The 15,035-nt window shown below is 46.6% G+C and overlaps 1 long non-coding RNA gene across 1 annotated transcript in view; it reads left to right on the forward strand.

Moving 5' to 3' along the window:
• Window positions 1-10,063, forward strand: part of LOC125617185 — a 57,791-nt gene extending 47,728 nt beyond the window's left edge. Inside the window, exons 2-4 of the long non-coding RNA XR_007348091.1 lie at window positions 1,142-1,278; window positions 7,218-7,318; window positions 9,595-10,063. This is a non-coding gene — a long non-coding RNA (uncharacterized LOC125617185). The remainder of the gene's footprint in view (window positions 1-1,141; window positions 1,279-7,217; window positions 7,319-9,594) is intronic.
• The last annotated feature ends 4,972 nt before the right edge of the window (window positions 10,064-15,035 follow it).

Here is a 15,035-nt window from a genome sequence, read left to right on the forward strand (position 1 = left end):
TGTGCCATCTGCTGGCTCCACTTCCACCCGCAGCCAGGAAAGGGCCCTCCCCCCCCCCCCCCGTGCAGGTACAGGCCTGAGGCCGGAGGTTCTGTCCCTTCTCTGAAGGCCTCTTTCATCTGACCACTAGAGCGATGGCTTCCCAGCTGGCAGCGGCTCTGGAGCCTGCTGGGCCCCGCATCAAAGACCAAGAGTGGGTACGAGGCCCACAAGCTGTCTGGGGCCTGTGGAGCTGCAGGGCAACGGGAGCCGCTGATTCCGCAGCTGCCCACAGGGTGTGCGACTCAGCATTTTCTCCCCAGGCTGGTGGAGAGGAGCCAGAGGGCCACCGCATGAATGCTGACTCACTCCATCCAGGCTGGCCAGACTCAAGCTGTCCTACCCAACTTGGCCCTCTCTAGCTGTGTCCGGGACAGGGCTTAGGGAAAGGTCTGACCTCCCTGGATTTATGGCAGTGGAAGACAGAAGAGTCTACTGCTCATGGGACTCCAGGAACATGAGGAAGGGTCTCAAATCTTCAGAACCCTCCTGCCCGTATCCTAAGTCCATTGCCTTTAGGGGGACACAGCCTTTCATTTCCTCAGTAGAGAAGAGGGCTTGGAAGCACAAGACCTTGGGAAGGAGGTATGGGGAAGGGGATCACCACTGAGATGTCCATGGAGGGCCAAGGCCAAGCCTGCCATGACAAGGAGAGGGAAGGAACTGGAGGTAACTGGTGTCTGAACGGCAGCGAGGAGATCTTAGAAGGGGTGAGGGCAAGGAAATGGGGGACAAGTGTTAGAGCCAACAGACACCTTCCCAGTGGCCCATGAAGAAATAGAAAGATCATTGATGAGGTGACAGCTAGGAGACTCATGGAATAAGTGAAGACTTAACCTTGTCCAGGATAAAGGGGTCCAGAAGCCCATGTCCCAGAAGAAAAATAAAAAGACAATGAGGAAGCGAAGGAGGAAGGCCCCTGGTGTGGGCCTTGGCTGAGTCTGGGCTGGGTCCTGACGAAACTAAGATATGATTATGTGAAAGCTGCCATCTGCACCCAGCCCTCCCATAATGCCACAGTAGCTCCTTCCACGACAGGGGAACACTTCACTCACTCCTTCAGCAAGTGATGAGTTCTCACTGTGTGCTCTCCTGTCGCTAGGCCCAGCGGGTCCAGGCACAGGCCGCCCTCCCGAGGCTGGATGATGTGTGTGGTGGAGTTCCACGCAAAATGCTACAAGCCTTCAGAGGAGGGAGGGGGCTACACCAAGAGGATCAGGGGAAAGCTTCGTGGGAGAGGTGAGCCTTGAAAGATGAGTAGGATTTCAAAAGGAGAGACGGAGGTTCCAAGGTAAGGCATCAGCACAACATGGAGGTGGGATGGTAAAAGTTGTCTCCGGAGAATAATGAGTGGTCCCAAAGGAATGGAGGATACTGTGTGTGTGTGTGTGTGTGTGTGTGTGTGTGTGTGTGTGAGAGAGAGAGAGAGAGAGAGAGAGAGTGTGTGTGTGTTNAGAAGAGCCTCCACTTCCTGTTCCTCACTCCCTCCAGGCAGATGATCAAATGATGTCTCTGAAATCTTAGAAATTCATATCGTCACTAGGGAAATTAAAATAATAATAATAAAAAAAGATCTTCTCTTTCCAGATCCCTCCTCTGTGTGACTGCATGAGGACATGTCTGTAAGAAATTGTGGGTAGATATCTCAGACGGGGGTGGGGAAAAAGTCCTTTAAATGGACAAATCAGTCCAAACCACTAAGTTATAACTCTTTTTTCCCCCTTTCCAACAGAATAGTAAAACAGATCCGTTATTGGCAACCCCATTAGTGCTAAGGAGAGGTGGCCTCCAACATGACATCAGCCCACCGCTTGACCCAAATCTAGTATTTCACCACAGCCTTCCCCGGCCAGCTTTCCAACTGTGTAGAAGACATTCACGGGGGAGAAGGGAAGAAGGCATAAATAAGATACAGATTGGGGACTTTTTGATGTGTTTAGCACATTTTTGTGACTTCCTTTAATACCACGGTCCCTGCATTCTTCCACCATTTGGAGAACAAAAGACAAGCCTGAGATGGGGGTGGATGGTGGACGGGCAGCAAAGCCATTCAATAAAATGTTCTGTTCGCCTCGTTAGCGTTTTTTAATTCCAATGTGTAAAAAGGGAGGCAAAAATGGAAAGAGAAGAATGGATACTCCTGCCCCGTAACTTCAGATATAAAAAGTCCCTTCATTAAATCAGTTGTTTTTTAATCCATAATTGAACTTAAATAAAGAGTGACCTATGGGCAGCTGTTTCTAATATCGAGTCCCCACTGCACATGAAAGACGCATTTATTCCTCCCTACCCTTGGGTGTTATCAGCTGAACATGTTTTGAACCTACCTAATGCATTTGAGGTAGCTTGGGTTTATTTTTCTTTCAATAAAATAAATGGTTTTGTAATTAAATTTCTGCACTGCCTGTGCTTAATGGTTACATTGACAAGTGCTAATGTATGGCAAGAGAATGAGTTTGAAATGAAACATGCTGTTTTCGAATCTGCAAGCAATTTTGCAGTGGGGCAATCAAACCCCTCGTGCCAGGGAAACATTTTCATTAATCTGCTCAGCGCGCCCCTGCCCACTTGGCCGGACGCAGGAGGACACTTTTTAGCAACCCCAATGCCCACCCCCAACCCTTGCCTTTTTCTAAGAAAAAAACTCTCTCTCTCTCTCTCTCTCTCTCTCTCTCATACACACTCACACACAAATATCATGAAGGAGCCGTTGTTTGAAACCGTTCTGTGGTCTCTGGCAGGCGGGCCTGTGGAAATTCGCTGACTTTCCACCTGAAAAGTTGCAGCTGTCCCCCTCCGAAGGGACTGGCTGCCTCAGTGTTTCAATCCCTGGCATCCAGTCAACAAGAAAGTCTGTCCCTCTGTCTTCCTTTTTCTTTTCTTTTTAAACTTTTTCCCCTTAACTAAATTTATTTTTTAATAAATCTTCTCATAGAAAATAGAGAACGGCTATTACCTGTCTGAACTTGCCCTGTGCAAACCACTTCAAGCCATGGCAAAGAAGGCGGTGGCCTTCTAGAAGGGTCATGAGTGGGAACCTGGATTGGCCCATGTGATCTGCTGGCTCCACTTCCTGTTCCTCACTCCCTCCAGGCAGATGATCAAATGATGTCTCTGAAATCTTAGAAATTCATATCGTCACTAGGGAAATTAAAATAATAATAATAAAAAAAGATCTTCTCTTTCCNCAGCCAATGGAATGGAGGATGACTGTGTGTGTGTGTGTGTGTGTGTGTGTGTGTGTGTGTGTGAGAGAGAGAGAGAGAGAGAGAGAGAGTGTGTGTGTGTTGGCAGGGATGGGAAAATGATGGGAGATGAAATTAAAGGGTTAAGATAGGGCCCCAGTGAGGGCCACAGTGAGGGCAGAAGCTACAGAAGCCATGCTTTACTTTGCAAGCCACAGGCACCCCTTAAAGATATGGGACCTGGGGTGTGGGTGAGGGAGTGGTGCTGTGACCCACTGGTGTATTCATTAACAGACCCTGTGAGCCATATATCAGGACAGATGGGGAAGGAGATACTGGAGGTGGCAGACCAGAGGCAACTGCCATGGCCCAGGCCAGAGAGGAAGAGAGCCGCAAGGCAAGAGGCAGGGTGCTGGAGACAGGGCTGGGTGCTGGGCAGCAAGTCAGAGTGGTGGGAGGGGACAGCCAGTAGTCTACCTGCAGGGCACCTGGAAAGATGACCATGGCCGTGACAGAGACGGGGAACTCCAAGAGAGAAGTGGGTCTGGGGGAGGGAGGAAAAAAACATGCCAGTTCCCACTGAACACGTGATTTTTTGTTCCTGGGAGTGACTTTCAATGGGGACAGTGAAGGGAGAAATGGACCCAAATGAGAGGAGTCAATGTGACAGACAAAAGGGAACAGTGGAATTTGGGGATGAGCCAAGAAAAGGGAGGAGAGTCCCCAAAAGAAGACTGCAACACAACTGTGTTTCAAGGAGACCCAAGAAGAGGACCTGGTGAGCTGCTGGGCTCAGCTGCGTGGGATGATGCTCATCCCTGGGAACAGTCTAGGGGAAGGGGACGTGGGGACTGTGAGAGGCAGAGGCAGCACAAGGGGATGTTGGACATGGCTTTCAGGGAATGGCACAGTGATGCATGCAAGAAAAGTATTCCTGGGTGACAGGCCCTTGGCCCATAGTCAAGCAGGTATCAATAGTGAGGGTAAAGGACCCCAGAAAGGGGCCTCTCTGATGGAGCAAAGTCATGGGAAAGGCAGAAAGAATTGGAGAGTTGGCCTTGAAGTGGAAAGAAGGAGTGATGGGCCAGAGAACCACTGAGGCAAAGGCGAGGGGAGGTGGGCGCAACGGTGGCCCCTCAGGAGAGCACAGTGAGACTGTGTGCTGAGGGTGAGGGTCGAGGAAGGCCATGGAAGAATGGGTGGGGGGTAGGGGTGCACTTGGAGATGTGAGGCAGGCAGGAAAAGGGATGGGAAGTCAAGCAGGAGTGAATTACAGGGCGTCAGCACTGAGAATCCTGCTGAAGTTGGGAGCCTCACTCCTCTGCCACCTGCCTGGTCACGACGTGGTGCCAGCCTTTCGTGTCAATCTGGAAGCAGAGACAGAGCCGAGAAGATGGTGGTGGGATTACTGTGACAGTAAGGTCACAGTGGATGGCACTGTGGCTGCCATGGGAAGCTGGAGGCAAAAGACCCAAGGGGCCAACCCGGGAGAAACTGGTTGTTGATATGTATGAGCTTCATCTTTAAGACCTGTGCAGCCTTGACTTGGACTGGAATTTGAAGACTAAATTTGAAAGTTAAAAAAAAAAAAAAAATCTGCCAGAAAGAATTGTAAACAAGGAGTCAGAAAAACAGCTCCCTCTTCGGCTTCTCCTCCTCCCCCTTGGCTTTCCTGTGCTGTGTGATCCGGGCCACAGCCCCAAACTCTTCACATTTTTACGCCTGTCCTCCTTCCTTGGGGACACATTCTGGTGATGTACCAGCTTCCTGGAATGAAGATGGTGTTTAAAGAAAAGTGACCCCTCCCCCACTGGTTTGGTTCTACAGAATTCTTTAGTTCTTGCCTTCTCCTTACAGCAGTAAAACCAAACAAAACCAATTTAGCTGAAACCTCATTGGTCTTTTGACATGTTCTTGATGTTCAGCAGGGTTGTCAAAGCTAAAAGAAGCTGAACAAATTCGACCCGGTTTAGTTTTGGAAGTTAAACAACATCAGACCTGCCATCAGGTCTGCATTCTCTGTGTGGGTGGAGAATCCTGGCATCAGGTAAAGCTGCTTACTCTTTAGTGAGCGGAGCGTCCTAGCCCCTGTGAGTGGAGAAAGTGTCACAGCAGGGGTGCCATCCACTGTGACCTTACTGTCAAGAAGTAGGGATTCCAAAGGTGCTGTTCTTCCTCATCCCCTTTAAGCATCTCCATCCTCCCCAAAGTCCTGGTAGCCACTCTTGGTGTCCTAGTCACTGTAAGTTCATTTGCTATGGTGCCAGCAGGTCACAGTGGGACCAAGAGGGTCAGAGCCCAGGAAAGGCCTCCATGGGTCAGTAGCTCCAGGTTCTGTCTGGTCTAGCATCTCATGACCACCAAGACACACAGGCATGTCTTAGGAGGGGACTATGACCAGCATCCTCCACAACCTTGGAAGGCCGAACATGGACAGGACATCTACAGAAACGGCTACCTCCATTTACCCAGGGAAGCAGCTGTGACAATATACCCAACATTCCAGCAAGCTCTTTGTATTTTCCATCAGGGCCATATCTAGAAACAGTGCATTTCATAATTTGATTTTCCACTGTCTCTAACAGACACAGCTTTCTCTCTAAAGCTTTCAAAGGAGTCACTTTACCTTCACCCTCTTGAATTTGATGATTAGCCAAAGATAGGAAGAAGGAATGATTCAGATTGTGAATCTATGATATGCTGAATCCTTTGCTAAGTGTCACCTTTGCTGAACTGTTTCACAGCACACCTGTTATTTATCCCCATCTTAGAGATGAGCAGCCAGACTGCAATATCTGAGCCAACACTAAGGCTGCCCCCTGTGTTTCATGCCCAGTCTGTGATACTATTGTATTCTGCCCTGAGCATCCGGGGTCTCTCCAAATCAAAAAATTGCTGCTTCTATTCTGACGTCCCATGCTTGTGTCTGTGAGGAAGAGTGACTAGACATCTAAATATGTTGGCTGGAAACCAATAAATCCCATTGGTATTACTGAGACCTATAACATACGCAGTGCTGTAGAGACCAAGAGGATAGAGATTGCTGTGCACAACCCACTTTGGAATACACAGAAAAACATGTCCACTGGCCTTGTCTTCTTTGCAGCTGAGCTTGGGTGATCACTTGAAGATGCAAACAAATATCAAGAAATAACTCTAAGGACCCAGTGAGCTCAAGGGGCCCCTTGCTACAGCCCCCTGTGCCAGCGGGTCTCCGTGCAACCTTCTTCAGTGGTGGTGCGCAGATGTGCCGATGGGAGGCAGGTGTTGCTAGATCCCCCAACCCATGGTCCCTTGCTCTGCTTCCTGGACATCTCCACCTGGGCCTGAAGGAGCACAGCTACAACTGGAAGGGAAAAATGGGAGCCGGCTGGTGGAAAGCACGTTAGCTCAGCACGCTGAGGCGGCGCACACTTTGTGTAGCAGAACCGCTGAGGTTATAATTTATCTTCCCTTTGGCTTTGAGCCATCGTTAAGACTTCCAGGAAGGAAGCTTCAGGGAGGAAGGAAGGGAAGAGGGAGGGAGCTGGACAGTTCCCATGGCGAGACCTGGGATGGGGGAGGGCGGGACCTGAAGGCTGGCTGCTGAGAGGGGCAGGGAGGGCCTGGTGCTTTGGGGCCAAAGTGCTAGTTATGAGAATTTCCTAATGACCGTGAGTCCTGGGGGAGGCACGTGAGCTGTGCCTGGCGCCAGCCAAGCCTGCACGGGGCCTCCTATCCATATGTCGAGTGTGTGGGGAGTGAGGGAGGAGGGAGAGAAGAGAGTCCAGCGCTGCTGAAGGTGACTGATGGCCTTGGGACAGCAAATCTGGCTCCTGAGGGATCTGGCTTTAATGGATCAAGACACAAAGATTAGTGGCTTTCAGGTGAGGAAGAACCCTCGTTCCTGGCTCCCGGAACAAAGTTTCTTTGTGGTTCGTTGAGAGATTCATTTGTGTCCCCCATGCCCAGAATTTTGCTCATGGCATTTCTGTCTTCTTTCCTTGTGTCCAGAGCCTCCCTGGCCAGGTCTCACAATCCCATGGAGTCCTCCCTGATGGTCTAACAGGAAGCCCCCTCCTCTGGCCTGCTGACTGGCCACAAGCAGAAGTGAGGTTAGCCTGGGGCCCAACAGGGGTATGTGTTTAGGATGACTGCGTTTCTCCTCAGAGCCTTGAAGGTACTCAAAGATCCTGGGGGAACGAGTTTATAAGACTTGACACATTGACAGATTATACCGAGTGAAATACAAAATTGGCAAGAATGTCTAAATAAAAGCAGAGACTCTGAAGAAATTTCATGAGACTAGAGTGCCACTTTGGGCCACACCCAACTGGCTACATGCTTGCTCTTCTCCCCACTGGGGACATTGGGCAGATGAGTTTGAGCAGTGGGTGATGTGACATCAAGTGCCACCTCATGGGAGGGCCCCTGTTTCCCCGCGGAGGCTGAGCAATGGGGAATGGAAGCCTTGCTAATTAGGAGCAAGGGACATGGTTTTATTAAGTATTGAGAATGGTTTTGTAAATATTACTCCATTTTATAGCTAATGAAATTAAGCTATGGTGAGGTAAAATAACTTCCTCAAGTCAGAAAGTAAGAAAGATGTAAGTCCAGGATCCAACCTTGGGCCTAGCAGTCTGTTATGACACCATGCCACTTAGGGTGTCTTAAGGAAGGGACACCATCATGTGTGTCTGCAGCTTACACAGGCCTTCCTGGAAGGTGATCCTTGTGCCGGCCCCAAATGTCAGCCTCCACTGGTACAGACACAGACCCCAGCTGTGACAGCTCAGTTCATTCCAGTGGTTCCTCCCCATCTCAGGATTCCTGGGCCAGGTATATGGAGACTTTGCCCACTATACCAATATCTGGAAGGCCTCATAGGGCCCCAGCTTGACTTATCTAACTAAAGTTAAAGTGGTTGATTTGATCCATCTCTGTACAATTTGGGGAATCACCAAGTCAGATCTAAATGTCCATATGCAAGAGATGAGGATTCGATTAGCGGCTGGCTGGCTGTTAACCTTGCTTTACACAAGGAAAATTGGGGTGTGAAATCAAGGCCGAAGCCCCTTCACTGGGCCAGTTTATCTCTAAGAACTTTCCCATTCAATAAGCATCCTGGTTAATGTTCTTCATTATAGTCACAATGATGAACTCACTCTCGTTATTTTCAATAATACACACTACATCCATTACATTTAGTCTTAGAACATTTTATGATATGTCTAACCCAGAAAAATGTGTGCCCAGTCGAGGAGGAGTGAGGGATGGGCTATCTTTATTTTCGGCCCCTTTTAGCCTTTCCTTGGCACTTCCTGCAGAGGGTGTGGCTTTTGAAGTCCCTCTTTATACCGTCTGTTTGGCTTTGCCCCATCTCCCAAAAGGCCCTTCTAACTTTACACTGCACAAATGCACGTCTCAGGGACTTGCCAAATCTTGTCAAGTCCTCATGTTTTCCTTGGCAGGGACTGTGCCACTCCACTGAAATGGATCAGCTGAGTCTGTCGGGCATTGGTGCCGCTTCTTCAGGCGCTGCAGCTTCTGGGTCCTTTCCCAGGTTCTAAGAGCCCTGATGTATCCCAAGTCCTGCCTCTTCCAGGGCCCATGCCTTCCAGAAGCATCAGCACACTTCAGCACCACCCAGGCCCAGGGCCTGCAGGAATGTGGCTAAGGGTGGCTTCACCCGGCGCCCCTTGCCTTCACTCTTCTGTCTCAGCTGCCCCTGCTGGTAGCTCAAGTTAGAAAGGAAAGCTCATTCACCTATCCAGGGAATATTGATAGAGGACTTATACAGCTCTGAGCATTGCCCAGCACAAAACAGCGACCTTAACAGTGAACAAAATAGACAAAGAGCCCGGTTCTCATGAGCTTCCCTTCCAACTCATCTAATCAACTTCTCAAATGAAGTATTGAACATGTTCCTCCCTGCCAGGATGCCTCCTTCTTAAAAAAAAAAAAAAAACTGGAGAAATACAGTTTAATCCAAAAGGAAGTACGGGTAATGGAATTCCAAGCATCTGTAGGGGAAATATTTGAGACTGAGAGACTCTTTGTTTTGTTGTTGTTGTTTTTTTAGAATAGGAGGTCACCAAACTAACACCTGTGGGTCAAACCCAGCCCAACACCTGTTTTGTAATGATCCACAAGCTAAGAATGGTGTTTATGTTTTTTAAAGGTTGAAAAAAATCAATGAAAGAATATTTTGTAAAAATTATACGAGATATTCAATTCAGCGTTCATAAAGTGTTATTGGAATGCAGCCATGCCCACGCGTTTCCACACTGTCCGAGGCTGCTTTCACACCTCCAGGGCAGAGTTAAACAGTTGTAATAGATACTGCATATGGCCCCCAAAGCCTAAAACATTACTCTCTGTTCCTTTACAGAAAGTTTGCTGACCCCAGCTCTAGAATCACATGGCAGAGACAGACATTATTTTCCATGTGCATATAAATGGCCCTGTCTGGCAAGCAGGGGTCCCTCTTTCCCGTTTTGCCTCTGGAAGAGAATCGTAAAGTGCACCGAATGTCAGAGACTGAAAACCTGTTCCTGACATCTGTTTTCTCTTTGGAACACCGAGACAGCTTTCCTGGGGAAGTGTTCGGACAAATGCAAGATTCCTTCCCGGTAGGATCTTCAATGTCATTTACCGAATTAGACGCAAACCTTCAACTTGGGAGGTTCTGGGCTTCCTGGTGGTGGTGGCTGGTAGGGTCATCCATGGTCTTGGCTCTGCCAACTTAAACAATAATATTTATGCCTGTGCAAAAAACAAGGGGTCAAATCCCCCCTGTGCCACTTAGCATATTGTATGGTATTGTGCAAGTTATTAAACCTGAATGAAAGAAGCCTCAATTCTCTTATGTGTGAAATGGCTGACCTTGCCTACTTTGAAGGCTGTTAAGAGAAACAAATGCAATCACACAAGTAAAGGTGTTGGTAACCTGGACAGCAGCTGCAAGTACACTGTCCTTTCTCTTCTCATGGACAGGCAGCACCGTGAGCTGAATCTTGTGCTGTGTGTGTTCTTCTTTGTGGAGACCAGGTGGCGAGTCAAGGCGAGAGGGAACCTATAACAATATTCTTCTTGCCTTCACTCAGGGTCTCTGCCTGCCCTGAGCCCCCACTCTCCACCCTCACCCAGGTCCCACGACTCTCTGGAGTCAGCTTCAGGAGTTCTCACCCACATGGGGGAACAGGCCTCTCACAAGCAAGAACATGCTGAAGTCCTTCCTCCAGAGTTGTCTTTGGAGGATGCCATTGCTGCCCCAGGTAGGCACCCCCAAGCCCTTGATGATGCAGGATGCGGCTACTAGCACAGCTTTCTCTGATTATTTGCTTATTTTCTCCCCAATCTGTAACCCTCTCAAAGTGCAGGAAGTCTATATCCCACTGTGTGCCCCTGATTATCCTAAACGTCATAACCATGTTCCTTAGGATTGGGGAAAGGAGCAGTTTTTAAGGGTTAAAATCTTCCCCCCTTAGGTACAGGGAACAAAACAGATCAAATTATGCTATGTGCATATGTGAACATAGCACAAAGCATCCTACTATTTTGTATGATTATAATGTACCAATAAAATTAATTTAACAAGTCTTCCTCCTTCACTGGACTCTGAGCATCTTAGGGGCAGAGACTGTTTCTATTCCACGGCTCTCTGTTGTGGTACTGACAGCTACATGGTGATGGGCACCTAGTGGAAGCTCAATAAATATTTTTTTGAACGAATACATGCTATCTTGGGATTTTTGACAACACCTGGGTCATTCTACTGATATATTTTATGAGTTAATACACATCTCTTCTATGATATGCACAGCATTCTACACATGGTAGGTGCCCAATGCAGGCATGTCCATGGACGGTGACATCAATGAACTTGAATTTGAAAAATCACTTCCAAATCTCTAAGCCAAATAAATGAACAGAACAGGGCATGTGATTAGAGTCTAAGTTTAATGGTATCTTTTTAAAAAAAAAAAAAACTTTCATTCGCAAGAGGCTGGTATCTTGTAAGTTATACTCTTTTAAGAGTTTAAGTTTGCTTCATAAGATAATGAAAACTTGGAACTTTGACACATGGTCTGGGAAGTCTAGGGTGGCCGATTTGTTTGCCATGTGTCCTGAGAAAAAAATCTCCAACCATGAGAAAGACTACTCTGACCGTGACACACAAAGGCCGGGACTTATAACTACTGTCCTTAGTGTTTGGGGAAAGAAGTTTTCATTATGGGCTGCAGAACAGATGTCAAATCCCCAGCCATACTTCTGCTGCTTGCTGTTTGTCATGAGTCACCCTGGAGCCCATCCATCCGGGCACTGATTTTCATGGGAAGCATTGACTTGTGGCCAGAAGTTCCTGCTGATGGATGGGCTCACCAGAGCCGGGGGGCTGAGCCTCCACTTCCCCTTGCTCCTGTCTTCTTTGTACCTTCAGTTGCTTTGTCTCCTTCTCCATTCTCCCCTCCATCACCTTCAGCCCCTCCAGAGCCGGGCTCCCAGTCAGTTCCTGCAGCAATGGCTCATCAGGTGCAGGGGCGGTGCCACCAAACGCCTCTGCTCAGGGCACATATGTCAGCTCTGCTGCCCGTGGGTAGCTGAGTTCTAGAAAGGGAAAGGGCCAGTTCCTGGACAACAGGTCAAAGAGGTGAGTAGCTTTCTCCCTTGAGATCCCACGAGAAAACTTCTAGCCATTCTGATTCACCCACTCACTCCAGAGCTCCCAGGGTCCTTCCCAGGGTTTCCGTCTGGCTCAGCTGTTTCCGCTAGCAGAACTATTTCTCATCTCCCTTAAGTTCCAAACTAAGCATGGGCAACTCCCCTTCCTCACTATAAAAATGTTTTAATTTCTAGGTGCAATGGTCCATGCCTATAATCCCAGCTACTTGGGAGACTGAGGCAGGGGGGTTGCAAGTTTGAGGCTAGCCCAGGAAAGTCCTGTCTCAAAAAAAAAATTACTAATAATAATCTAAAGGGCTGGGGATGTAGTTCAGTGATAAAGCACCCCTAGATTTGTTCCCCAATACTACACCAAAAAAAATTTTTGACAAGTAAAAGTTGTACATATTTATCATGTACAACATGTTTTGATATTTTATATATATATACACACACACACATACATGTATACATATATATATATATATATATATTTAGCCATTCCACTATATATATACATATATATATATATATATATATATATATATATATATTATTTTACACATTATCTCACATCCTTGTCTCTTTGTGTGCATAGTGAAAACACTTAAAATCTACTCTCTTAGTAATTTTCAAGTTTACAATATGTTGTTATTAACTATAGTCACCATGATGTACAATAGATCTCTTTCCTCTTCTCCTTTAATCCAGCCAAGATAATGGTAGGGTTTTGCATAAGGAACTTTTCTAGAAACCTAAGGAAAAACCCGAACACTTGGAATAGGGCTTCCCAAGCCTGGCAGACCTCACAAGACAAGATCCCTGTCCTTTTCTCTGTTCTTATTTAACTCCGTTCCTAGACCAGCCAGCAGAGCTGACAGGCACATGTTTAGCTTTGGTGTCAACAGCTGGCTTGCAGTTTAGCTGTGCCACTTTGCACTCCCTGTCAGCAGAGCAGGAGAGTTCCACTGTTCAGGATGCTTGCCATCTTAGGTGTTGTCGGTCTTGCTCATTTCAGTCATTTTCATGGGTGTGTATTAGTATCAGCTTGCAACCTTAATTTGCATTTCCTTAAAGAGTAACAAAGTTAAACAACTTTCCTATACTTATTGTCCATTGGGTTATTCTCTCTTACAAAGAGCATTTCAAATCCTCTGCACCTTTTAAACTGGCTACGCGCTGTTTCTCAGCCATATCTATTGTAAACATATTCTGCCGGTTTGTAGCTCCCCCCTTGCATCTCTTCCAGTTCTCATGGTCCAAGCGAAATCTTTTTGTAACATAAAACCAGAGTCAGGAGGGACTCTATAGTATGACTGTCTGCTTTTACTTGATTGCATTTCCAAATCACTTTTCAGAAAGTCAATAATATTTATAATTTAGCACCACAGAAGGTGCCCTTGTGTCCCCTCCTAATCAGTACCTCCCCCTCCACCTCCGTGAAAGTAAATTCTATCCTGACCTCTGTCACCATAGATTTGTTCTGCCTGCTCTAGTCCTTCACGTGAACGCGGGCATGGAGTATACTCTTTAGTGTCCGGCTCCTTCTGCTCTGCATTGTATCTATGAGATTCACCCACTTTGTGTATAGCACTCATTTGCTCTTTTTCACTGCTATATGATATTCCATTGCACATATATACTGCAATTTGGGTTGTTTGCGAGTTGGTGATATAATGAATAGAGAAATATATATATAATATATATTATTTATATATATATATATATATATAATTTATATACATATATATATATATATATTATATATATACATGATATATAAATATATAAATGAATTTCTCATCCTCGTCCCCAGTCTGCTGTCAGCAGCCAGTACTCCTTCTCAACTACCTCTGCAGTGCAGAGCCCAGCCTGAGTCCCCCACCTCTGACTCATTCACCAACCAGAAGAAGTTCACACGTGCTTATCAAGTCCTTCCCTGGCTCTGGTTACCACTTCAAGACAGGTAATCTTGACACCTTCTTCAGTGTCCTTTCAGCTATGGAATGCTTCTGAAGATCTCAACTCTCCAGGCTTACAATATAAAGTTACTCTTGGCCTCAGGAACAAAATCTTATGTCACAGGCTCAATGTTTACACTCCAAATTTGGGTCTAGCATGATTCAATCCAAAGGCAGCACCATCTCATTGTATATCTCTAAAGTGCTACTCGGCCTGCCCCTCTTCTTCCTCCTAAGAGGGTCTTCACTTGGAAACACAGTCAAGTAAGAGCCAAAGTCCTTGTGGAAATTGTACATCTTCCTTTCTACTATTTGAAAAACTAACATTTCTTTTAATTAAGAATGTAGATAACAAACTACAAGCACACAGCAATATCAATAACTTTACCATCAATAGAAATCACTGATACCTTCCTATCACATTGTTAATGGTATTTTGAATTATTATCTAGACTTACCTTTATTTCAATGTTTCAGAAGTCTGAACCACCACCAGATCTTGCTTTAGATGTGCTACAAATATAGTACAGGCACTATATCCACAAACTTGCCTCTTAGAAGTATCTTGGTAATTTTATTTCAATATAATTTATGCACTGAAACACATTATTCTGAGAAGTAGTCCATAGAGTTGTAGGTACAAGAAAGTTAAAAAAAAAAAAAAAAAAAAAAACTTTTAACTTGGAGATCCTCTTAAACCCTTAACAATTTAAACTCATCCAGGGACTCATGCTGGTGAATTGGAAGTTCTGCATCTGGGCCGGGCCGGGCTGAAATCTGCTCTGTCTTTGTCAATGTTCCTCTGGCACAGGGGGCAGGGATGGGGGATCTCAGTGGGCCCAGGCATGTGGCTTCAGTTTTCCCAATGTTCTGGCATTCCAAGGATTCTGGAAGAATAGGGCATCTCTTTTGCAGGTCAGAGGAAATGGGTAGCTAGCCAGCTAAATAGATTTCATGCTTGACTTCAGAGGAATAGCCCAAATGATCATCTGTTTGGGAGAGTAAATTAAAGAGGTAAGCAGGGAGGCGGGTTTTATTTGGTTTAAATTCTGATGGTTTAGTTGCTGCCCTAAACATCTCCAAAGAAGAATATAGTTTGTCAGACCTCTTCTCCCAGCATCCCTCCCCCCCAACCCCCAATTTCCAGCCAGATCCTGCTTCTCAAAGGGGCATCCTGACCTTGAATTAGTGTCGAAGGGCAAACCCT

This window comes from Marmota marmota, unplaced genomic scaffold, assembly GCF_001458135.2.
Source record: "Marmota marmota marmota unplaced genomic scaffold, marMar, whole genome shotgun sequence".
NCBI lineage: Eukaryota > Metazoa > Chordata > Mammalia > Rodentia > Sciuridae > Marmota > Marmota marmota.